The sequence below is a fragment of the Glossina fuscipes genome, unplaced genomic scaffold (genome assembly GCF_014805625.2).
Source record: "Glossina fuscipes isolate IAEA_lab_2018 unplaced genomic scaffold, Yale_Gfus_2 115, whole genome shotgun sequence".
Lineage (NCBI taxonomy): Eukaryota > Metazoa > Arthropoda > Insecta > Diptera > Glossinidae > Glossina > Glossina fuscipes.
In genome coordinates, this window is record NW_023998458.1 from 1,949,558 (window position 1) to 1,976,328 (window position 26,771).

The 26,771-nt window shown below is 34.8% G+C and overlaps 1 protein-coding gene across 16 annotated transcripts in view; it reads right to left on the reverse strand.

Moving 5' to 3' along the window:
* LOC119640090 (F-actin-monooxygenase Mical) overlaps positions 1 to 26,771 on the reverse strand; it is an 81,112-nt gene that overhangs the window by 32,962 nt on the left and 21,379 nt on the right. For all 16 annotated transcript variants that reach the window (XM_038037896.1, XM_038037897.1, XM_038037895.1 and 13 more), the window contains one exon: positions 9,425 to 9,485. The gene's annotated coding sequence lies outside the window, so the exon portion shown is untranslated. The remainder of the gene's footprint in view (positions 1 to 9,424; positions 9,486 to 26,771) is intronic.

Sequence of the window (26,771 nt, forward strand, 5' to 3'; positions counted from 1 at the left end):
TAACAATCGCTTACTACTCGCTATGCGTTAAAAATTGCTCTTTGATATTGAACTTCTCGGAAATTCGTGACAAAGCGAATAGAGTTTCCTCTTTGCTATTATTCTTACTTGCGTTACTCACTATAACACTAGTAGATCTCGTCTTCTTTCCCGTTTTATTCTTTGCAGAGTAAAACGTAACAAATAAAGGGATTGACATACTGCGACGTGATGACAAATCTCACGTGTAAAGTTGTTATCAAAAACGAAAGTCAAACATTGATAACATAGGTAAGTTTGTTCATAATCATTCTTCTTTATCTTTACTGTGGTGTTGTGCACGATGATTTTATTAGATATTATAAATCCGTATACACTGATAGACGGATAGTTAGTTAGACAGATAGGTAGTAGACTTGCATGTAGATACGTGTGAGAAGATTGAATGAGAAGCATAAATTAGAAGAAATGATTTGACGATAAATAATTGACCTTCTCGAAGCGAATCTAATCGTGTTTCGTAGATCATAAACATAAACTTAATACAGAATTTTACAATCGATCGCTAATCGTTTTAAGTCAGATGATGTTTTTTTAAAGAAGAGAATGATTTATGATACGATCGTTGTAGTTAAATTTTGAATGGACAAGCGGCGCGGCATTCATTCAACATTTATGAATGAGTCAAAGTCATAAAAGAGTGAAACGAAAACTATATCCGCAGCTGTATCTGCAAGAGCAACAGTAGCAACAAATGTTAAACCGTTAAGAATTTGTTCGCGTATCAGTCTCCCCTCTCGTTCTCTCTCGTTTTCCTACTGTTTTTTGTTTTCTTTTCGCATTCATCTCCCTATTTGGATCCATGTTACGATATTATAATAATGTTGTTAAATTTATTTGGTCAGTTGCCAAAATAAATATACCGTTAATTAGTTTAGTTTAGTTTCGTTTTTTTTTTTTTCGCTTTTGCATTAATTTACGATCGCGCAATATGTACCTAACAGAAAACGAATAAGAAGAAAATGAATAAAATTTTGCATTTTATTGCGAAAAACAAATCGCAACTAAATCGCAAAAATTACTCGAACCAAATATTTCCACTTAAACTCATTAATAATTTCAAAAAATCGTAATTTTCCACCTGATAAATGCTTAGGAGATCGCAATCCATGTAAGAGCGATTTCAAAAAAAACATACGATGACCACGGCGAGAGTGACTCATGCCCAAGGTTTGTAAGACCTAAAAGTTAATCGGACTAAGGCGTAATTATATCCATAATCAATTGGAAGAACTTTTTTTTTGTAATCACAGCCGCTAAAGAAACTATTGAACAACCTCTACTCATCACTTGAACGGCCAGCTTTCTAAGAAAATGTACAAGTGAGCGGTGAAAAGGCATATAGTCTTAAGGAATACATTGAGATACTTTTTCTCTCCTTCTCACCCCACCATTATGTTATCGCTGTAGGGCTTTAGTTATTTCTGATGATAGATTTGTGAAAATTGTAATCATATTCCTGTTTTGTAATCGCTCATTAGCCATAAGGGCGGGCGCATGCAATGTGTGTTCTTATCAAAGCTTTGATGACTTTGTATCGAATTTGGCCTTTCGGAATGATAGTGACAATAACACTTTCCAATGACAAACGAAACGAGGTCGTGAAATTGCAGAAAAAAATAAGAAGAAGAAAAACGCGAAAAAAAAATAAGTTGACTCTTGTGATGTTTTTAGAGTGCCGCTCATAGTACATCTCTTGCTGTAGGGAAGCCGGTGTTTGAGCCCACTCAAGTCATTCGGCAAATGAGTGTCTTAAGGATGTAATAAGTTATCTAAACCAAAACCTCCCTCACGACGTCTGGCTTCGGGAAAATATCGATAGCACTTTCATTTCAGAAATTGATTGCTTACTGATATCACCGGTCTTTCGTTGTCAATCCTACAGTCTTTTTATTGGCAACGTCTGCCCATTTCCCTTGCATTATGGTAAATGCAATTATGCTAATGTACGGAGAAAAGTGTATCGCAGCGCCTGCTCATAGCGGTTCCCAATATCTGCTGAATTTTTAAATTGCATCTTTACTTATTAATAAGCTCAGTTTCGTACAATTTCTTCCACCTTCTCTTACGACATTCCTTGAATCCATACTAAGCTTTAGTCTAAGGACACTTTTCTAATTCAGTCGATATAACAGCCCGAGCGTAGATCGTCTATTTCGTCGCTTTCGAATTTACTCGCAATGCCTTTTGGATAATAACCGTTTAAGTTCTTGTATGATCAGAGAACATTCTTATGCATGTTTTCTCGCGACTCGGTCTCGAACGATCTGATGTTCTGTTATAACCTTTCTTATCCGTAAGTATTTCTTCTTTATTACGACTCAATAATTCACTAATTTTCACGACGCAATCTATTACGACTAAGTAAAAGAATTCCTATACTTTTTACGCATTTATTAGCCGTACAAAGGCATGATCATTTGACCTTCAGCTTGATATATTGTAATTGATTGACACCATCCTTCAATAGAAGAGGACCACACTTATTTGATCACTAAACATGTTACGTAACTTGTACATCTCTTTTGTTAGTGAGAGTGTGGAGCTTATTGTTTGACTGATACAAACAATCTCGCATGTCCCAAGTCTGTATGTGTACCATGAACAATTCTGTTAGAATGACAACATAATGAACTTCTCTTCTCTTGGTAGTTAATTTGCCATGATTGAGAGAATCTTGAGTGGAGAATGTTGAGGTTTCAATACCCATTATAAAATGTATTCCAAATTTCTCGTTTCTAAGATTTATGATTTCAACTTGGTTTCAGTTACAATCGCACGAATAGGCAGACGGACATGTATAAGGAAAAAACAGTGTCAAGCAGAGTGAATGAAAAAGAACTGAAAATATAAGAAGATCAGGTGTTTGTGTTTGCGTAACTTAGTTAGTAACTCGTTACAGTAATTAATTGAAAAGGCTTTGTAAACAATTTACCGCTTTTTATGCGTCATTTGCAAATTAATTGCAAGAAAAGAAAGTTAATATCGTCCCCTTTTACAATTGTTTGTGTCACAGGCCCCTCTCGCTTTCTTTCTCTCCTTACATTCAACCCTTATTCAAATAATAATATGTATAAATATATTGTTTCTAGAAAAAACAAAAAAAAAGTCTTTGTACAATGAATGGCATTATTTTTTTTCTTTATCTTTCACTTCGCTTTTCATTCATTTATATTTGCGTACACATGTTATTGTTTATCTTACTTTGTTTATATTTTGAAAACATATTTACACGTGTAATGAACAAAATACAAGAATAGATGCGAAAAATTATAATTTATAAAAATCTCTAACGACCTTCTTAAAATATTTTGATTGAGTGTTTCTACTCTTCTTTCTGTTATATAAACTTTCTTATCGATTCTGTAACAAGTGAAAATATGTACGGCGTGTACGACAATTATCATAAAGTTGACATACATTGGCAATTTTGAACAGCCAAGGCTCTCTGAATCTCTTCACACAGCTGTTTACAGCTGTGATGGAGGAAGAAGCTCCTTGCAAATGTTAAACTATTTTCTTAAGGGATAATAACTGATTTTGTGAGCGTTAAACAAAGCTAAGTTAAGGAAAAATGTGATTTTAAGAACTGTACTAGACCTTTCTGGATCTCATGCGCAATTATTTCATAACATTTAATATCGATATTTAACATATAAAGAAAAAAAAATAAATAAAAATTAAAATTCAGTTAGAGAGAGAGAGAGAGAGAGAGAGAGAAACAGAGAGGAAAGTTATGAGTTTCATTCATTTTAGCCAAGTGCATCTGGTTCTAACCTGGTTTTGAAGAATTCAAACGTGCAAAAGTCAACGTAGGAAATTAAAACAAGGCACTTTTGTTTTTCGTTTATATTTCCAAATAAATTTTGAAAGTAGTCGTGATTCACCCAAGGGCTTTGGTTGCATTTTTACGTACAGTAATCAACACAGTCTCCAACATTCGCACACTAAACGTAGGCTTATGGAAACCCTACACCATATCGTGGAGTAAAATGCTTGACCTGCCTCCGTCTTGAGGATCCTTAGATGGGTGACTGTCAGGAACTATTTATGCGAAACTTGCTAGGAGGAGACATTAAAGTGTCAGATTATTAGCTTTCAGCGTAAAATACTAAAAATTATACTTTGTTGCCATCTAAAGGGTAATTGTTTGTTGCGAAAACTTGTATGGGAGGGGCCTAGAAAAATGGGCTCATTTCTTTCAAATTTTCCACATTCACGTGATATGCCAAGACTTTATATTTGTCCGATTGTTATCGAGAAAAGTAACGACTTCTCATTAAATCATCAAATCATTAAAACTATCGGATCCATCCATTAGATTTTCGGGACCAAAATTTGTTCGTATCGTTCGAACCGATGTTCGATGGACACACGGACAGATAGTTTTAAATAAAAAGTGCTCGATGTTAATGCATATATCATCTCCTCCAACTTGACATAATTTGCATCAGAAGTGCTATAGGGTATGGAAAATCATCTTCATAATAAAGTTTTTGGTGTGGCCATAAAAAGCTCTGTTTTTTTTTGATTTATTGCACATAATACTTATGACCTTTTCGGCTGAAAAGTGCAGTAAAAACTGCACATCCAACTATGGTGTCTTTGGCACTTTTATTCATTTCCAACATTATTTACAATTATTTTATTCGCCCTATCTTCTCGTTGTACTGTGAAAGACATGTTGTGATTGTTGTTGTTGTTGTTGTTGTTATTCTTTAAACTGTTATTTAATTTTATTTTGTTTTCCTTTTTTTTTTGTTTTAACAATTTTTATACAATGTTTGTTGCTTTTTAATCATTAATTTTCTTGAACTGCTGCTGTTTTTTTAGGCTGCTCGCTGTTGTATAAACGATGTGTTTTGTTTTGTTTTTGACCCAATTTCTTACGCTAAGAATAGATGAACGATAGAAAAAGAAAATTGAATCTGTAAAAGATATTGTCGCGTCGTTATAAACTCTTTTGGCGTGACATTTAAGAGACAGCAGCAACAACAACAACAACAACAACGACAACAGCTAGAGCAAGAACAGAAATGAATAAGAAATAAATATATCTTCGTTTCGTTTTTCGGTTTTTTTCTTGTGTTTATTATATCATACTTTATAGGATGTGCATGCAGCAGCACACAATACAATGAAAATTAACTAGATTTTTTTTTTCAATATTTCGCATGAATTTTTGTGAAGTTATTTTCTTCATCTCCAATTTATCCATCCCTCCACCTAGTCTCGATCAGAATTCTCAAACTCGCATAATTTTCAAGAGAAACACTTTCACGCATAACATTCGTAAGTAAGTAAAATGCAACTAGAAATTTACTTGGAGCGCGTAGACGTGTGAAAAATTTCATAAAAACTTTACGCCTAGAAATATTTGAGAATTCTCTATGTAAATCTATTTAAGCGCACAGATCCATCCCGTAGATAATACATTGATACATTAATAGCATACGCATCAGCCCACTAATGTTTTTCCAACGCAGTAACGACAAGTTAAATAATTTTTTCTACATGTATCCCATGATGTATGAGTGTTCAAGATGAGCATTCAAGATTCGCCTTAATGTATTATCATATATTTACTACTACTTGTTACTTTCAATGAAAAACTATTTCATTTATTTATTCGATTCATCAAAATCACACTCGATTTTTAAAGCACTTTTCATTTAATTGAAGTGAGTGCAGCAACAACATGAAGACCAGCAGGAAATTTCAAAAACATGATTCATTCATGATTCACAAATTAATTAGGCGGCGGTTACGTACATTTTTATTTCCACCAACGAAAAATAAAGTATATTAGGATTTTTGCTTAGTTTCGTGACACTCGAAAATGTGTATATTAGTGATCAGCGCAAAAAGTTAGCTAAGGAAATTTTAAAAATCTGTTCTGTGTTCTGAACGACTTTCGTCTTATTTAAATATTAAAAAATAAAAATGCTCTTCTAACAGGCCAACTGACACGTCCCCATTTAACAAAATTCTATACAATTCTTATGTATCGATCTGCACCGATCGATAGGTCTATTATTTCCGTTATGGAGGCAAACAGTTTTCCAAAGATTTTCTGGTAAATAGACTTAAGAAAGCTCAAAACTTGATATAAACCGAGAAACGAAAAGTCAAAGAGGGCTAAAAAATTTTCTTATTAAGCACAAAGAGTTGTGTGTCATTAAATCGATCGGAAGAAGCTTTCATTAATATTCGAGTAAACTTTCATGTCACTATCTACTATGATACAATATATATGTGCATAGTTATATATATAAATTTTTTCAGGCGATTAGCCACGCTAATTATTGATCGTTGTGTTATGTATATACATATTTGATATATATTCTCGATTGTTTTACATAGAATGGAAAACTGACGCTGGGAATTTGACGGCCAGAATAATAAACTTATGGTAATTAATTTGAGAACAAAGAAAAATGATGAAAAGATAAATTCGAATTTAACTAACAAACGATTAACATTTCGCATCTTTTCCATTTTTGCGCTGATATCGAAAGATTGGAATATATATGGAATATAAATCAAAATATTTGTGACTAAATGCGTTGTAGGATACGAGTAAAGAGTGAAAGCCTCACTGTTGTGGTGATGTCGTTCGACCACCTTCGCAAATTACAAGAACTATCAAATCCGAGAAGCCGAGAGCTTCGTTTTTGCAACCAATATTTACCAGGGATATTCCGCATATAGCCAGACGTACATGCGCAAATTGACTTGGGGTTTGCAAGCGGGGCCGAAACGAAGCCAATCATTTTTGAATATTTCATGGAAACATGGAAGAAAGCACCTTTCAAGCGAACAACATTATCTAAGCAGGAACAAGTCATGGGAAAATTAACAAATTTGGGGCTACGACGTTGTCAAAAAAAAAACATATTAATTCACTATTAATACTCTGCTGCTGGAATACCTTCTAAAACTAGGTACTACCGAGCTTTTGCTTTTACTTATTTTTTTCCTTGCATTGGTCGACATGTCACAGTAGCAAAAGTGAAGGTAAGGCACAAACGTAACTCATAACTGATCGATTAAGAATCCCAGGCTAAAAAATAGATTCCGAGGGGCTAAACAACAAACGATAATTGTTTGAGTTTATCTCCTTCGAAGATATTTCGGAAAAGCTGCTACCTGTTCGTCGGGTGAGATCGAAAAATGGCCACGATCGACTTACTATGCTACAATAAAATTGTAATTCTGATTAACTTTGAATTTATTTCTAATTTATTTGGACGGAAAAATGCTAATGTGTGTTAAAATAGATGGGAAATAAATTGAAATAAAAATTTGATCGCAAATTGTGGCCCTATTAATAAGCTGTCGGAACTATTTTCGGACTGGGCGCGAAGGTGATCCTGAAAACATCTTCACGGGATCGAAAGTTATAAACAAAGATATGAAAAATAACCTTTTCCGGAAATTGTTTCACTTTCTTCCATAGGTCACGCCCAAATTTCAATCTTACCTTTTTAACTGATCAAGAGATGTCTACGCCTAATCTCAGGCGCCTAACTTCTTTTTTACAGATGTGGCAAGTCCACAAAGACAGAGTGTCAAAAAAAATCCTTTCCGTAGAAGTAGGTATATGTCATCAGGATCGCGAAAACTAGACCAACTAAAGAAAAAGCGATTATAGGTATTTGAATGAATTTTCTTAACAGTGATCAAAAAATTTCGGATCATTACCTGCTTTATGACTATGTTTTTTAAGAAAAAAATTTTGAGTATTACATAGGGTGTCTCAAAATTTAAGCAAGATTTGAATTGGCCGCCATTTGTGCGGTAAAGCGTAGCGATCCCAAAAAAAAAGAGAAGGAAAACTGTTTGACAACTGACAGTTTAGGGTTAATAAAAATGGGACATTACACGAGAGAGCAAAGCGCTTCCATCGTTGAGCCACATTACAGAAAAAATGAAAGTTTTTTCTTGCTTTTTTCGAAAACGAGACTGATCAAGCAATGATGTTTACTGGCGTGGAATGCCGTTGATAACCCAATTCTTCCAGCTTGCATTGGATGGTATGGATGGGAATGACAAGTGGTTTCACCAAGGCGCTGTCACATGCCACACACTCAATTACTGCATAAGGCATTCCCCGCATGTGCTATTCCGTACACAACGCTATCCTACACGCATCATGATTCAATAAACAAATTGAAATTAAAAATAAGAAAACTCTGTTTTCTATTTAAGTCAAATCTTGCGTCAATTTTGCTATACCCTATATATCCATGGACAACACTATGTTGCATATTAACATTGAAGGAATCTGTTGAAAATGATTCGGTACTTTTCTGTTCAAGGACGTACACTAATCCTACAAAATGGTAAATTTACTCATCTACTTCGGATCTCTCACATTACCGAAGCTTGCAATGTTGACGACTACCTTGTGCTTTTTCGTTAAGCTTCTTCTCGTCTTCCCTGTTTTCTTGCAACCGAAAATACAAAAAATACAAGAACGATATAAAAAGAGCATGCATTTGCTCATCTTAATGTTCGGCTATATCTGAGTGCACCACGAGGGTTGAAAGAATAGTAAATAAATGATTAATAAACGATTAAGGCAAGAGTAGGTCAAAATTTCATGCTGATTAAAAAGAAAACTAGACCAGAAACTCATACTGATTAAAACGTTAAACTTCATTGATAAATCTTGAAAAAGAAACTTATTCTCTGTATACGGACTAGTTTGTCCGCTGGTAGTGGGCGCGCGCTCTCTTGCCACGTGCAACTAGGCGCGTCGCTTAGGTGAATCAGATCTTGGCGCTTTATGGTAACGTATTCAACTAATTTAATCTGATGTATTAAGCGCTGCTCACTCCCTTCTTACATGCGATGCTCAATTTTCTTGCCGTTACGCATTATGTTATGCATAGAAATAATTTATGCTACGTAAAAAGCACTTTAAAATTTAGGTTTCTGTGCTGCTGCTTACTAGAAACTTATTGCAACGATTGCTTTATACTTCTTTTTTCATTTTTTCTTTTTTGTTTAAATAATTGCTATGATACTTTTTTCTTTCATATGTTTTTGTTTTTTTTTTTTTCTGTTTTTTTTGGTTTTTGCCTAAAATCTGGGCTCAGCAATAATACTTAAGTACCTTACATGCAAGATGATTATTTGTGGGAATATATAATATGCATATGTATGCTTGCTTATGTGCGTATATTGCAATATTACATATGCATTATTGAGACCTATTTTTAGATAAAACTGAATGCGCCAGCACTTAAAAATACATGTTATTCGCATTTGGTTTTTGTTCAAATTGCACTCCTCAAACCAACCTCCACAAGGCATACGGATTTCTATGGATTTATATGTTCATTTGTGAAATTTATATACATTTTTTCTTTGTACTTACATTTTTAGTTAATATTCCGTTTGCAATAGTAAGTCATATATAGTGCGTGTTGTTTTCTTATCTGCAAAAAGAAGAAGAGTTAAAAGGATATAAATTTTCCTTTGAAATGTAAAAGAATCTAGTGATATATAAAAAGGAAAGAATAAACATAATAATAACCTTGTATTCGCATAAATAATTTCCTTTTAAGTAGCGGGCGTTGCTTCTAGAAACCGTTGTTTCGTTCTAAACTTTCGATTATTTTGCAGTAAATTATTTCATAAAGTGATAGGCTTCACTTATGAAAAATGAGCAAAAATTTTGATTTATTCCGGTTTTTTAGCTATAATGGACGTATTTATCGCCGACTGAGGCCCATGTGCATCGATCCACGAATTTAAATGTCATATTATTTTAGTTTTTGATTTAATTTTTTTTTTCGACTGGACAGATGGACGGACAACAAACAGATTAACTAAGTTATTATATCTACTTTCTTTCCTTATTCCAAAAAACGATAAAATCAAACGATTTTTTTATTTCTCACAGCAACAAATTGGACATATATTCCTCTTGTTAAGACGTTTGCATCATCTCGAAAAACGCTTTAAACGCGCTGTATATAAGTGCATATATTCTTGATCTCACAAGCATATCTGTTCGTCGGTTCAGACGGCTAGTGGCAAATATATTCTCATTCATAAAATTAAGATAACCTCCTTCAATTTATAGGAATATAACATTGAAAGTTCTTGCGAAGAGGTTGATATTGAACAAGAGCTAGACCCACAGAAAACAGCTTTGCTTTCAAAAGCGAAAGCAATTAAGTTTCTTGCTCATCACCAATAGATTATAACGGATGCAACAATAGAAATTTCATTGTATGTTCTATCGGTTACCCTACAGTATCTGTGCAAAATAAAATAATTTGCCACTCCCACTACCAACATTAAAAAGTAGCTAAAGTTTTCGGGTCTTTTCTCGTTTTTTTTTTTTTTTTTTTTTTTTTACTTTTCTTCAAGATAAAAGGATGTAGGTATGAAAGAGTCGGCCACAGCTGATCCTAATTTTCTCAACGCGGTTATTTTTTAAAAGCTTTTCGCTTGCAATTATAATTACTTTTGATAAATTACGATCAAAGGTCGTATAATGAATGACAATAGCATCAATTAAATAAAAGCACATAATAATATTTCACCTCTGAGACAAGACAAAGTAATGACAAACATCCGTAAATGAATTCAAGATAAGCAATTAAGCATTGCATCATAAAACATACATGTCCGATATTTAGGGAAATGTCTCGACAATAAAGAACCTTGCCCGAGGCACGAACTTTCGTCATTCCCCTAATCGAACGGTACAGTCACAATATCTTTGGTCATCATTAATGGGTAACATCAGATTGCATTCATTAACAAGAGCATTACTTTTGCATATATACAGGAAGCCGTATAAAAAACAAGTAAGAAAATAAAACTCGATCGGAATTGAATCGTTTATGCTCCATCACCGTTTACCCCCAGAAAAGTCAAAAGAGGTAAAAGAACAAAATTCTCATGCCATATAACATAAGGCTGGCACAGTTGATTTCTTCTATTTTCAAAATAAAAGTTCTTGTCGTAAAGTCATGTGGGCGTTGCGGGCGTGCCCTTTGAAAATTTTAGATCAATTCCAAATTCTTTCGCAAATCGTTAGGCGATATCTTCATATTCGCTAGCGGTAGAATGTTTGCCATAAGTAATACAAGCAGACAGATGCACAGACGAACAGGCGGACATGTTTAGGTGTATTGAAGAAGAATTTCTATACTTTATGGAGTTTTTAAAGCTTGTTTCTGCGCTTGATACACTATAATATTGAGTAGACAAGGTCAAGTTTTGCCATTTTTGTGCACAAATCTTACATGCGTGTCCCTCGACCGATATGGTGCATTTTCAAGATGTTCTACTGCAAGAACCACTGTTTCACTGTTTCTGCCATATTTGAAGTCGATAGCTTCATTTTTTCGGCCAGAAGAATGTTTTCAACGGACAAAATACGGACGGACAGACAGACAGACGGACATGCTTAAATCCATTTAGAATTTGATGCTGATCAAGAATATATAAACTTTGTGTGGTCTCTGATGCTTGCTTCTGACGTTGCAAACGTTTCGACAAAATGAATATATCTCTCATCTTTCGGTGATTAGTATGAAAAATAAAGATGACTTGACGGATAGCACAAATCTCAGTGACATCCAAAAATTGACGACCAATTCATTTTAAACGTAGTTGTGGTATCCGAAATCTAAGTAGAGATGTTTTTTAAGCATAGCGATAATATAATTGCGCGTATGCCATGTATGCCACAACATCCGCGATAATACAGATCCAATTTTGCAACTAATTATTGTTAATATGTCAAATTTATAAAGAATCAAATGAAAAATAATTGGCTTCAAAAACGGAATGCAGTAGCATTTGCGTCATTTTGCCTCACAATGAAAACGAATGCTGCTGCACTTACCTCCGTCAATGTCTAAATACGCAAGTTTTGCATATAATATACGAGAGAGTCTCAGGGAACATGAAAATTTCCTCTTTTGTGCTCGGCTAGCACAGCAAACAATACATATTCTAAAAATATGACTAAACATGTGGTGAAGATTCATTTCAAAATAAGTAGAAACAGTATTGTGGGCCACGGCATAACGTTAAATATGATAGTCAATACAACAAGTTCTGTTACGACTTTTCAAAATATAGTGTTTTATGGAAAGTGGGCAAAGTTGTTAACACTGTTAAATGACAGTCCCTAGTTTCTTAAATATAAGAAAACAAAATGCAGGGACGGACGGACACGCTTAAATCAAATGACAAAAAAAATTCCGACTCAATCGATGTGATAAGCGGTGAGCCTATCTCAAGTCTTTGTCAAGTCTTTTTGAGTATTGCATGCATATCTGCACAAATTTATTACACCTTTGTATCACAGGTGGTATTAGGTACCAGTAATAGCTTCGATTTGCAAAAAAAATTTTTTCTAAAAAATGGCTCGATGCTACTTCAAAGTTGCAATTTGAAGCAAGTTGATGGGCGGAACCAATTCAGCTCGATAAATATGATTTCAGGAAAAGAGCGGTGTAAAGTTTCATGTTTAAGAAAACATTTTGCCTCTATGTTTAGCGAACTTCTTTGCCTGTGGCTGATACATGTTTTTTCATCTGCAGTTACTTTTCGTTCAGCTATGTGCTTAAAACATTATGTGATACGAGCAGGAATACATATGTGTTGTACCACGTAACCACCTTTTCATATCATCTTTCGATAGATTATAAAGTATTGAGTCGACTAAAGAAAAGTAAGAGGAAAAGAAATCACAGGATTATGTCATGTCTAGGGGGTGAGGCAACCACGGTAACAGCTTAAGAAAAACGGCTCTCTGTTGATGGTTTCTTTGAAACGGAAGGAAAGGCTACTAAAAAACACAGTAACACCACAGCCGTTCCAGAGCATAACTGATGTACGTTTGAATCTCAAAAACAAAAAAAAAAAAAAAAACAATAAAAAAGGAACCAAAAATACGTTTTATCCATATGTCTATAGCTAGAGGGACGAACATCCAGCACTTTTCTGATGTAGGAGAATGAGGTAAGAACTGATATTGAGAATTAGGTTTAAGTACACTTTTGAAAATCGATTACGATGACTGTCGTGTTAACGGCTATGTCTGCCTTTGCTAAACGGATATCAATTTTAATCGCTTAAGCGCAACATGTCATAAAAATCGAAACATTTTATAACATTACTTCAACTTCGGCATATATGCACACTCAACACACCGGAATAGTAACAAACTTCAAAAAAAAAAAAAAAAAAAAAAAAAAAAAAAACGGGATCATTGCATGCACAACGCTTCAGCGGATATGATGTGATTACAATGATAATAATATTCAGGTTTTGGATAAAAGTTGATGAACTTCTCGAGCCATTTTTATTTTTTTTTAAGTTTTTTTTAAATTTGTCATTCATTGCATTGAAAGTTTTGAGACCGTAATCGCACTTTCACCGCATGGACGTATAGACATATGAGAGATATATATATTTTTAACTTTTTAATTTATGAGGTCTAGGAGTGCGGCGAACATTTGATAAATTTGACGTACACCCGATGATGTGTGCAATTAGCCTACAGTGCCACATTAACGAGGATGTATTTGTCATTCCATACACACACTTTGTTTTCTCTTCTCTTTCTTGCTTCACGTTATTCCGTGGTTTCGGATTTTATGTAGGAAAAAATGCTTCATGCGCGAAATCTGCGCATTGCGGTAGGAAAGATAACCGAGAACATCGGAATTTATTTATGCAATAAATGCAACAATAACAATAAAAACTTTCAGATACAAAGGTACATACATAATTTTTATGTAAATACTCGTCAACAGCACATACAGTGCAAGTATTCTCATAAGTCACATGTGAAATTGTTGGCATTGTTCGCAACAACACGAAACCGCAAAAAATGAAGTTAGGCCACCACAAGCTTACCAACTGATGGCTTTAACTATTTATAGGCAGGCGAGCAGCTAACAAGACAGCCGGATTATTATTTATATCAGCAGCTGAGAGCTGCGAAAATAGCGGACGAGAGAAAAATCACGTGTTTCTCCGAAGGCGGCAAAAGTAGGAAAAAAAAAAAAACAAGAATGTAAAAAAAAAGGACGGATTGTTGGCCATATAATGTCTTTGATGGCCAAAGTATGTGTCTTGGTGTCGGTGTCTAGCAACAAAAACGTGTACTGCTTAGCGCTACCACTTTTTTAATGCGATTGCCTCGTTTTCAGGTTCAATGAATGTGTGTGCTGCGTGTGTGCAGATACCTAATATGCAAAATAACAAAAACAGCGACAACAATAAGAATAAGCTCAAGCAACAGCTAAGCGATTAGGTGTAATGTAAATGTCTCTTAATTTGACTGCAGCAAGACAAACCAGTCAAAATCATAGACAAGTGTGCTGTTATTGCCAGTCGCTGCTGTGAGCGGTTGACTGCAAGCTCCAAATTGTTAGTTGTTTGTTGCTTATGTTGTTTGAATTGTTTATGCTTAAGGGGTACGGTAACAAGCTGCTGTCTGTTGCTGCTTCGGCTGCTGTTGCTGCTGCTGCTGCTGCTGCTGCTGCTATTGTTGGAACGTGTTATGTGGCGGTTTTTTTTTTTTTTTTTTTTGGTGGCATACAAATAAATGCTTGCACAGCACAAGTCGCCTTAAGACAAATCAAATTATGTTACATACAAAATAGAAGAAAAATAATAACAATAAAAAAGAAAAACATTCAAATATTTTACGCTTTCACTTGTTGCCAGAAAGTAAGAAAACTATTTAAAAAAAAAAAAAAAAAAAAAAATAGATATATATGTACATAGGTCTGCGTAAAAAGATTAAAAAGTGCGGGTTTGCGACTATGTCTGTACATGTATGCGTGTGACCACCATGTTTATACATATATATAAAATTTCCTTTTACTTAAACATAACTAACTTTTTCACATTAAAATCTGATTTTTTCTATAAACTGAAAAATAAAATAATGTTATTTTTAGTGTAATTAATTGCTGAGAAAGAAAAAAAAAAAAAAAAACTACATGAACACAAGTCAAAAAAAATGTAACGGAACAAAGTAGCTCGAATCGATTATGTAGTTATCTCGTGCGCGCCGCGCACAACAACATCTTTTCCAAGATTATTATGAGATACTTTTTTAAAATACGACCTCCGCCTTTAAGATCAAGTTCACAAGTTAAACCGAATTTCAGTAAAATTTTACAATACACTCACTACACATTCGTATGATTAAAAATATATGTATGTAAATATGAATATAATAGAGCTTTCGGGGAAAAAGTATTAAGAGATTTTTTAAAAATAAATGGTTTTTGTTTACCCAAAATAAATTTTCTTTTTCGCGTTATTATCAAAGAGCTTTTGCCAATTTCTTGGCGGTAAAGCTTCTGTGGCACATTACTGAAAAACGTAGCTACGTGATTTTCGCAGTTCTACTTTAAAAAGAACTTTAAACAACGACAAGGTCTCCTGGCTATATCGAAACTTCCCAGCCCTGTTTGACAGAACGCTATCTGAAGGAAAATAATACATCTACAGCGCGATACATTATCTTAAACAGGATCTAGCAAAAGGTATTAAGAGACTTTTAAATGGTATTTGGTATATACAAATATACATTTACCATATATAGGAGAACATGTATGTACATATATGGGTTTCAATATTTGTAGTGAACTGGTAAATACAACCTAATCTAAAGTATGTAAGGATAGTTAGCTATCGTGCTATCGTTGAGCGAGGACTTGCCTTTCGGACAGATCACCTAACACCTTGGGCCTTACAACTACTTACTTCAAGGAGTGCGCCTATTATAAATAAGTGCTACCATAAAATGTCTAACACTATTAACACACACACACACACACACACACACACACACCGGCGCCGCCGCCGCCTTTTCAGGTTAACTTTTGATCTAATTATTACATCCTCCATTCAAAATAAGTGTGCAACACATCGTATGGGAGTATCAAGCCCTGCAACAATTGCGCTAAAGGAGCAATTGGTCAGCATCAGTTTATGCAGATCGGTTTCGAAAGGTTTTCCGAATAATGCAGTGTTAGTTTCTGAGCCAATTTAAACTTGTCGTGTTAGTCTGATTCTCTATCCGCATATTTTCTCGAGTACTGCTGGTATATTTTGGGTCAACGAAGAAATATGTTTAAAATCGATTCGATCGCATTACTTTTACAACTTTTTCATATATAGTCTCGTTTAGAAAAAATCGTTATATGAAAAAAAGTGCTGTAAAAATAAGTAACGACCGGCCATGCTGACTGTAGCGAAATACAGTAGGGTGAACGGACGCAGCTATTAAAAATACCTCACATATACTTCTCTCTAAGGAGAAAAAGTGACGAGTCGACGCAAAACATCGCACCGAGCTAAAAGGTTTTTCCGCAACTTTGTGATGTCTTCGAAGGAGATTTCAGCTTATCACCAAAGGGAACAATAAACAATTTTCTTAATCACAATTCTGAAAAATCAATGCATTTTTTACAACGTATAGCCTTCAAAGTAGATCTACTTATAGCAGCGCGGTATTAAAAGGTGTGCACAGTTACGAGCATGATTAACAATGTTCCGGCAGCGATACTAATTTTTCGTACTCTTTACAAGATCTTCAATTACAGGCCATCAGAATTATTTTTACGATCACAAATTAACGCTTGAAATCATGTAAAATTGCCTTGAAATTGAATGTGAACTTTGTACAAATTCGATTTTTGATATGTATGTTTATTTGTACTACTAAAAACATATTCTATATTATCTAATTATGAAAAAATCGAAATAGGCGACCGCTTTTGCAAAAATTCGCTTAGCCATCTTATTAGAGGTAGGTCAGGGAGAGCGATTCCCGGAATATGTATAACAAAGTCTATGAAATAATTGATGCCCATGATACTCAAATGATAGCCTCCTTATAAACGCCTACAGCGTGGCAACCAATTCCTTTCAATCAAGGGAGTGTACCTGTTGAAGGAAAAAATGAAATAATGCTAAAGCAACCAACGAAGTTGTCTAACAAACGACATCATGCTACACACCCTTGCACACCAGTTGACTTGTCCGATCAATTATTATTAAAAATGTGATGGGTCAATACAAAACAAGGAACGTATAAAGTAACGCCTTAAAAGTAACTCATGACATAACCTTAACAGAGGGGAGCTTCTCCCCTATGAAAAGACCAGCAGCGCAGATGTAATAGCGACAACAGCCCGATTCCAGATTAAACGCATGCTTCACAGTTGCAGAATAAGGGAATAGAACTTGGTTTAGTTTGCAAATAAGAATTCCTAAGGTGCCGTCTACTTGTATTCAACTCACTCACACGACATTAATTTCAAGCGCGCTTAAGTACACTATGGCAAGGAGAAGCTGTTACCTGTTACTTGAATAAACGGCTCATATCGTCATCAGCCCGTTTCGTTGTAAAAAGGCAAGATCAACTTAATATATTCTATGATAACAGCATTTTAGGATATAAGAAACCGGTTAAAAATGATAGAAGCAATTAAACGAGCAAAACGCAAAATTATTTCAAATTTCCTGTTTACCGTTTTTTAACTTGAATTTCCCCAAAAACGAAAAAAGTGAAAAAAAAACATTTGTTTCGAATTTGAGTTTTTTGTTTAAATTTATATTTCTAGTGACCTCGCGGCAGCAGTAATAGCAGCAGTAGTAAGCACAAAAAAGACGAAAAGAGAGAAAAATAGTTTCTTGTCTTAACATTGTTAACAAAAATTCGTGAGTAAACCATAAATGGTATGTCATCGATGTATATTTAGATGCATATAGGAAATCAGTAATAAGAAGCATTCGAGAATCTATTATGAGAACGTAAACTGCATTGTGCTTTGGCACAAATGTACTTACGCTTTAATTCAATTACTATGAATTATAAGTTCAGTTATACGATGATAATAAACACAAATTCCTGCTAAACGTTTACCGTAAGTAAGCGTTACACATATACTGGCGCAATTGTCCGATGTGTCGCTAATCATCTAATAAAATATAAACGCATGCATGCTATTATTTATGGTTCCATATGTTCATATATATATTAAGTTGACCTCCTACCGTCGCTAGTTATCAACGCCGTCAATTGTGGACTATATATGCATATATGTGTTGGTGAAGCTCTCTGCTATCGCTGCTGCTATTACTCTTTCCATTACATTATCTCTAAAAACAACTATTCATAATTGTATGCTGTATATGCAATGAATATTCATGCACATATATATATATATATATATATATAACTTTTATTTAAAAGTATATAGACAGAGATTATTAATTAATGGCCATCGTTGCTTTTGTTTTTTTTTATTGTTCTTGTTTTCGTTGTTGTTATTGTTGTTGTTGTTGTTTTTGTTGTTCTATTCCTTCTAATAGCGCGAAACTTAGATGAAAATTGAGTGAATAAAAAAAACAAAAATAAAAACAAGAAAGAACGGTTTAAGTAAAATGAATGGATAGTTGAATGGTTCGCTGACCATCATACTATATGCATACGTACATTTATCTTATGTATGAACGGTTATCGAGGCATGCATTTGCATTTATATATATGTATACATACATATATATATATATATATATATATATGTATAGGTAGCATATGTAACACACATGTAACAAAACACACAAATAATTCTATTTGTTTTTCGCTTGTGTGCCTAAATTTCTTTCATAATTCATTTAACTCAAGCTTTACAGCGATATGTTTAAGCACATGAGACCATACAAAAAACAATAAACATAATGTATTTGTATGTACACATGTATGCTTATGTATATAGATCAGATCCGGCCCGTTTTATGTTTTACATTTTTTTATGTTTATACTTTCGTCTATTAGTCCTTACTTGCACATAACCAAAGCCATTTTAAATGTTTGCAGCTTCTGAGCATCTCGAAAAAGAATTAACAGAAGACGAGAAATTATTGAGAAGTAGTGATTACCTACTAATGCGTTAGGAGCGAGCTTACTGGTTATTAAAGGTAGTCTTTAGTCCTCCATTAAAAAGTAAATGACATTTCGCAAAAGCTTTATGGCTTGAAGATTCAAGCGGCAGGAGGCCCGAATTAGCTTTAGTTTTGCACATACATACAGGGTCCTTCAACAAGAAATGCCATTTTATATTTCGCCTGATTTTGGAACCGTGAACATACACCTGTCATTGTGATGGCATTTGACAAGTAAGAACTAAGCGGATTTTATTCGCTGTACATTCGATGCACACTCGCTGATTTCATTAACTGGCTAGAAATGTTTGATCTATGATTTTTCACGATTTTCTTCATAAAACTAATCTAAGTAATGAGCCTCTTTTTACCTCTGGGGGTAGGTGAATAAGTCAAATCTTTCCACCAGGAGTCAGCGAAAAGCCAAAAGAAAGTCGAGCAATTTTTTCAACCCTCGCAAATAACATTTTGGTGCTGTGCTCCAGCCGACTGGCAATGTAATAGAACCTTACTTTTGCGAAAATACTGCTGGTCCAATAGTTACGGTGAATGGATTACGCTACGGAACAACATTGATTGCCTTTTTCTTTGGCCTGAAGTTGATATCTTTCTTGAGAAGGGTTTATGCGGTGTTGTATAAAAAGTAGACCTAGCCAATATTTCCATGAAACCTTTTTACCATGATTTACGATTACATGAAAGGAAGTTCAAAAAATTGCTCCAGCCGTTGGAACGTTTTCACACCAGGTTTTCTCGAGGAATTTTGAAAATTGCAATTTTCTCCATTTCAAAGAAGGACGTTGTATGGGGAGGGGTCGAAAAAGTGGAGTGACCTGAAGCATTGCCAATAGCGTCCGTCCTCGAGTCAAAGCACATCACTATACCAAGTTACTAAACTTAGGCAGGTGGACGGACAGAAAAGTTTAGATCAATTTAGATGAATAATTCTGGATGTAACATACGTCCGCACAAAGTTCTTTACACTTGAAAGACAGGTCCATAGCTAGGCAAAGCTGCTTTCTTTGGAGAAAAAGTTTTATATTACAATACATCGCGAACTATTCTACAAAGAATCTATATAAAAAACTTGGCGAAGTTTGCTCCATTAAGAGAAATCATCGCAAAGATTTTGAGAGATTACAATTTTCAGTGGTTTTCGCCGATTTTAAATGGAAAAGGATTACACGTATGGGTGTTTCCTAGAAATTTTTTCGCGACTTGTACAATCGGAGGTTGAACCGCAATCAAAAGATGAGCTTTAGTTATTTATGTTCATTTGTTTCGATACCGAAAATTTTTAAGAAACTAAATCAAGCTGAATCATTCTATCATACGGATGGTCCCTATAATCTGTAGGCGGCCAAACAGCTATAAATTGTGAGAAAACAATAAATTGTTCGTTAAAATCTGTTTTCTGAGATATAGTTTTTACATAAAAACTTCGAAAAGGCCTTCGTGTATGTTTAAAAGCTTATGCTCACTTAATATTATTATACATTAGTATTTCCCAAGAATTTCGAATACCGCTTGCTTTGCTAAAAGCGTTGCCGTGTGCTCTCTCATAAATCTTAATAATCTTTGCCAAGAATGATGACAAGGAATGAGAAATTAATTCAAATATAAATACTAGTTTTTGGCAAAAGTTAACAGTTGGTTAGTGAAGTTAGTTGGTTTTCATCTAATGGTCGATCAGAGCATTTTTTTATTTTTTCTACAGAGATCAAGTTCTCATCGGTTCAAAAATGATTACAGATGTCATTCTTTTTCTTCAAAAAACCCTAACTAAGTCCTAATGACTACTGAACACCCGGTAAAGATTCTTCCTCTCCACTATAAAGTGTGGGTTATCTTAAATGTTCGTTCAGCAGAAAAACAAAACAAAACAAAAAAAAAAAAATCGCCAATAAAAAATGCATTTTTTTTCATTACACATATTTCCGCCATAAACGTCAATCAATGAAATTTGCTTTGTGTGACGGCCGCCGTACAAAAAGGGTTAAACATATTTTCCTTTTACCCATTCATCATTTTTGGCTTTCTTCGGAAGAATATGTGCACACAATACGTCTAGAGACATATTTATTGCTTGCCTGCCTGCCTGCCTACGTAAAATTTTAATTAATTTTTCAAAGTTTTTATATAAAAAAAAAAAAATTCCGCTTTATGCTTTATTGCATTTAAATATTACTGTTGTTTTTGCAGTTGTTGTTAACAATAGCGATGAATCATATCTAAATGCATGATCACTGTTATCCATCAACAAAGATCACATCACAGTCAACGAACACACGACAATATGACAAATGGATTATAATATAAATATGAAGTGAAGTGCGCCCCGCCACATATCTCCTCTCTATCCATTCGCTATCTATGTCTCTTCCGTATGAAAAACAACCATACACGGTTGCGAATAAAAGTAAGGTGATTAAAAAAATAAAAAAAATAAAAAAAAAAAATAAAAAATAAATAAAAAAAATAGATTGATATAATTGTCGACAGATTATTTCAGAAGAGTGTCTCTGTTCTCTCTCAGTAACCAAGTGCATGACATGCATACCAAACTCGATTTATTCAAAGTGTAAAAGAATCCTTGCTGGTGGCAAGTATCTACCCAAAAACATCTCTTTTCAAGTACTAATCGTAAAACTGCTTTCATTTATATTATGTTTAAGGATACAACCGTTCCACTGCTTAAAGTTAGTACAAATACATTTGCACAAAAATTGCATGCATATGCGCTAGGTATTATTGGGTATAACAGCATTTCAAATTTTGTAAAGAGATATGTATATCTATATGTATGAGCTTATATATAGTATGTATATATGTGTAGGTACGTAAATGCACAAAAGTCTGTCTAACCTTTATTTAAAATGCAAAATGCACAAATCTCCCCTGCCAAGCGAAAACTGACAAATAAATAATACACGTGCACCTCCTAAGTGCATATACATTGGAAGTATAATGGCTTAATAAAACTTTCATAGCTTAAAAGTTAACTAAGAAAGCTATGCATGCAGATCTTAAAAGCGAATCTTAAACACTTATCATCTACGGCAAATATATAAAAATGTGAGTTTGCGAGTAAGATTTGCATCTACTTTCTTAACGGTATGCTCGCTAACCTTTCTCTCCCTATTTACTTTTGCATTTATCAACAGCCATTCAAATGACTTGCCCTATATATGTAGGCATGGTGATGGAAAGTTAAGCAAAGGTTACAGGGTGTACAGGAGGGACACTACTGAAGATATCGTCGGACAGCAAGTGGAAGAGGACCGTTATAGGTAGACTATGAGGTGAGTTCTTCCAGCCAGCTGAGTAGACCTCTTTCAGAACATTTGCCATAAAAATGCCTTTAGAAAATGCATTCACAGCCCCCTTCACGCCGATGATCAAAAGTCTCGAGGCGTTCATTCATTATCTGACAAGCGTGGTACGCGCTTTTAACCCACTTTAAGCATTTTTGCCTTCGACCAACCGATGGTAAGACAAATTGGCGTCCACATGCATTCGAATTGTACTTTGGCCGATTGTAACTTATGAACTATTCCCTAAGTCCTATAAAAGGTCTATGAAGGATTTCATTTACCCTTATTGCTTATAGGTTAACAGTTTGAAATTCCTTTAGTTTCTTAGCAACTGCGGACACTTTTCTAGACGAAGGCTTTAGCCGATTTTACACTGGATCGCTGTAAATATATCAAGGGAGAGAATTTGCTTCAAGTTTTGCAAATTTTCATGTGTACAGCAAAAGACGCATTAGTACACCCATAGACTGATGATCGAAGGGACCTACCTCAAAATCGACTTAGATTCTCATCCCAAATGCAGTCGCTTAAGGAGAGCTTACGATATTTAATTTCGTAGTGTTACGAACAAAATGAAAAAAGTGATACATCTCCATGCTTGGATAGCGGACTAAACTGCTTCCTTTACCTTTTTCTTTACTGTTGACATGTATATGTTTGTGTATACGTAGATTGAATATACATTCTAGCAAATATAAGCATAGCTAAACAAATAAGTATATGCCGACCTCTTAATATGAAAAATGGAACAGCATTTTAAAACTATGATGCACTGAATAAAGGGTTGATGGATAATAAAAGCTAAAAAGTACAAATAAGGCAGTTTGCCCGACGCCTTAAAACGAATCTGGGATACCCCTCACATCGTCTTAAATAAGAATATAAAAAATCCGGGAAATGCTCTGCAAAATTTTCTTCCATAACAAAGGGAAAATATCGATACAATTGCCTGCCTCTGCAACTGGTTTGAGTTCCAACCGAAATGATTTCAAATTTAATTGCATATAACGGGCTTAACTTTAGGTTTAGATGGATACTCACAGCAGGGATGTACGGGCCGATCTGTCCGAAAAGCATTTATTTTATAACACCACCTATCACATCTCTTTGTAACCACGTGGCCATTTATTACCGCACTGTTGCAAATATGTTAACGAAGAGTGTATACCTTTTATCTTCGCCCGACAGGCATAGAAAACTGTGTGAGTACACACAGTGATAAAGTTGTTGAAAGATTCTTTGCCTCCTGCAGATAATGTATTTGACTATTCAAAGGATACCTATTATATTTATGAAAAAGATTAGAGAATAACTCTGCATGTGTTCCAGGTATTTTTCAAAGCAAAAAGACGGATATAAATATTTAAGAACAATTTAATAAACATCAACTTTTTAATTGCTCCGCCGGCAGGAAGTCTAATTTGCATATTGCTAAGTGATTGCTTGCGTTTAACTCTTTAAATTGACCCAGCGTCAATAGAGGATTCGTGCAAGTTAAACTTATTGGCCGGCAACTATGAACATGACCATTTCTTCAGTATGACGATTAAAAGGCCAGCGTGTCGATATACGCTATCTAACTGTGTCTATGGTCGCTATCGTTTCTTCTATTCCAGAAGATAGCAAGTGTGGCCATAATGTTTGAGCGCCAGCTGACTTGAAGCCTACAATTCGGAATGTGAATGCCGGATCTGTGGCAATTCATGATAGGCTCACATCTTATCGAATAGATGAAACCGTTGGCATATCCATATACGTCCATATACTTATCCAGAATGGATTGAGTGCCATCAATTGGGGTCATTAGACGGCATCTTGCCCATTTTCACTTTTCAATCGGACACGAGCCTTCACTTACAAGCGTCTGCACAAGAGCACAAATGCGACAATCGCAGTTGCCTGACTAACCGCGTATAGTTCTCCCCAAGGGAGAAGACTTGAGCGAGTCATTTAAGCGACGTCCCACCATCGCTAGTCACAAGTTCGGTTATACGAAAAGACGAGAAAAAAAGGAAAGACTTATTACGACCACATGCTGTCACATGCTGTCCTAATAAGCTAGTAGGACCATTAACAAAAGTCGACAAGTGAGCCAAGGCTTTCACTTCAAGAATGTGAACATGGAAATTTAGGGGAGCAACAGTTAGCAGCCCGTTCAATACTTCGATGACTCCATCTACTGCCGTGTATGTTCCACATTAGTTGCTCACCACGTGCCAATGGTTGTTCTCCACCGCTGTGCTGCCCTAGCTAAGTCAACATATAGTTTCCAAAATAATCTCGAGGGCATATAAATTTCCTGGCATCGAACACTAGCCTGCCCGCAGGAGTAATTCTAATCACTTTTCCTTCTTAAAGTTAAAGTGTTTTGATTAGTGACAGAGGTTTTTCACGGTACATCGTCTAGTGCATGTGAAAACGATGCTTTGCTTGCAGCGCGAAAAATGTTTTATTTTTTTTTGGCTACGCCGCTGTTGAAAAGAAATTTGCATTTCCATGCTTTCTTTCTAGCCACAATATGCCATTTACAGTTATTAATGTAAACACTTTTTTCTTCGCGCCCGTTCGGCCGTTGTTAACATTGAAAATTTTCGTACGTTGTCGTGACGTTTTATGTTTTACTTTGCAGGTGGATTATGCGCATTATGTGCGCGTTAGGGTAGTGAAGTTTTTCTTGTAGCAATAGCTCGCATAAAGGAGCATATCTGTTATGCAGGCAAGCCATTGCCGTTATGCAGCAGACGACAACCGCAATTGAGGCCCTTTGCATCTTAAAAAGTGACTGCTTGTAAAAGTCGCCTTTTGTTGACAGAACTTTCTCTCTCTTCTTTTTGGCAGAATTTTCACTCTAAAAAATAATACTCATGTTACGTTTAAAGGGAAACTTGCCCGCCAAAAAAAAAGAAAAAAAGAAAAAAAGAAAAATATAAACAACTTTTTTCATCCATTGAGAAAAATTCAACTTTGACGAGAAAACAAGGAGAGACATTATAGTGGGCCACGCCCCAACACTAAATATCGTACACTACTTCGCTTAATGCATTCGTTAATCATGCAATGACCTTTTAAGCGAAGGCTTTATGTGGAAAGCGCTTGCAAAGGTGGCCCGATTCGAAGTATTGGCAAAAGCGTTCGTCCTTAAACCAAAACATGTCGGTCCATCAAATTTCATCAAAATATCCAAAAAGTTGCTAAGAATAATCTGAAAATTAATATACAAGATGGACCGACGGACGGACGGATAGACAAGTTTAGATTGATAAGGAAAGTGATTCCATATAGATAGACATAATAAGTCTAGCAAGTCTAGCTCAAGTCCTTGTGGGCGTTGCAATCATCAGCACAAACTTAATATATCCTTGCGCCACAAATCAATCAATAGAGGGGACACGGTCTCTGCTGTGAATATGATGAAACCTCAATGCGATTTCTATGTTCGCTGGATCCATGCTGATCCCAGCTGTACACTTAAAACATCGTAAAGCGCATTTGTGGTTCCAACGTGGCCTATTATGCCGACAACCCTTTCTCATATTTTCAATATTATGAAATATGTGTTCCTTGAACGAATGTGTGTATTTTATAAAACAACAATAACAAATAAAAGATAGATAACAAAAGATTCGATTTAAACCGAATGTAACTAACGGTCTTCTTGTTTGTTATGTTTGTCATGTGTTGGAAAAATTAGTTTTGACTATAAAAATAGCCGCCGCGAAAAGTAAAACCACTCCGCAGCATTGACCACAATAAGGTTGACCATGAAAAATCCCATTAAAAAATTTTTTTTACAAGTGAAAGTATAATTGTAGGCCGTTACTGTTCATATTATTTCATGTCGTTGTCGTTTGCCGTTATTATTATTATTATTATTATTAATAGTATTATTATTACTATAGTGACCACACACAACTATAGGCTACATAGGCATGTGTATCGTTGTGGTCATGTATGAAATCTCAGTCTTATTGTCAATCTTATCTAACGGTGCGTAATCTTTATTCATTAATTAATTTTAACTATTTAGGAGATCTGGTCTGGAAAAAATAAATTAAAGTGAAACTAATTTTTTTTTTTTTTTTTTTAAGAGAGCAACATAAACAAAGTATTGATAAATTTTTTTTTTCTGTTTAACACAAACGCAATCCAATGATATTTAATTGACTTTCAAAGGAAATTTGTTGGCATTGTTTTTATTGATTTGTTGTTGTTGTTGTTGCTGCTGTTCCTATTTTATTGTTCGTTTTCACACTTCAAGGTAAATAATTACGTTTATTGTGTATACAATCGTTTAACAGATACATCACGAGATCTGCACGTATGAATGTGTATGTATGTCGCATATATAAGAGGCATTGTTTTCAATTGCTTCGCTTTACTATGGTTAGAAATCAATTAAAATCTGATAATGAATGGCATTTGGATTTTATCATCTCGCCAATCAGAAGATGAGTTCTTGCGATA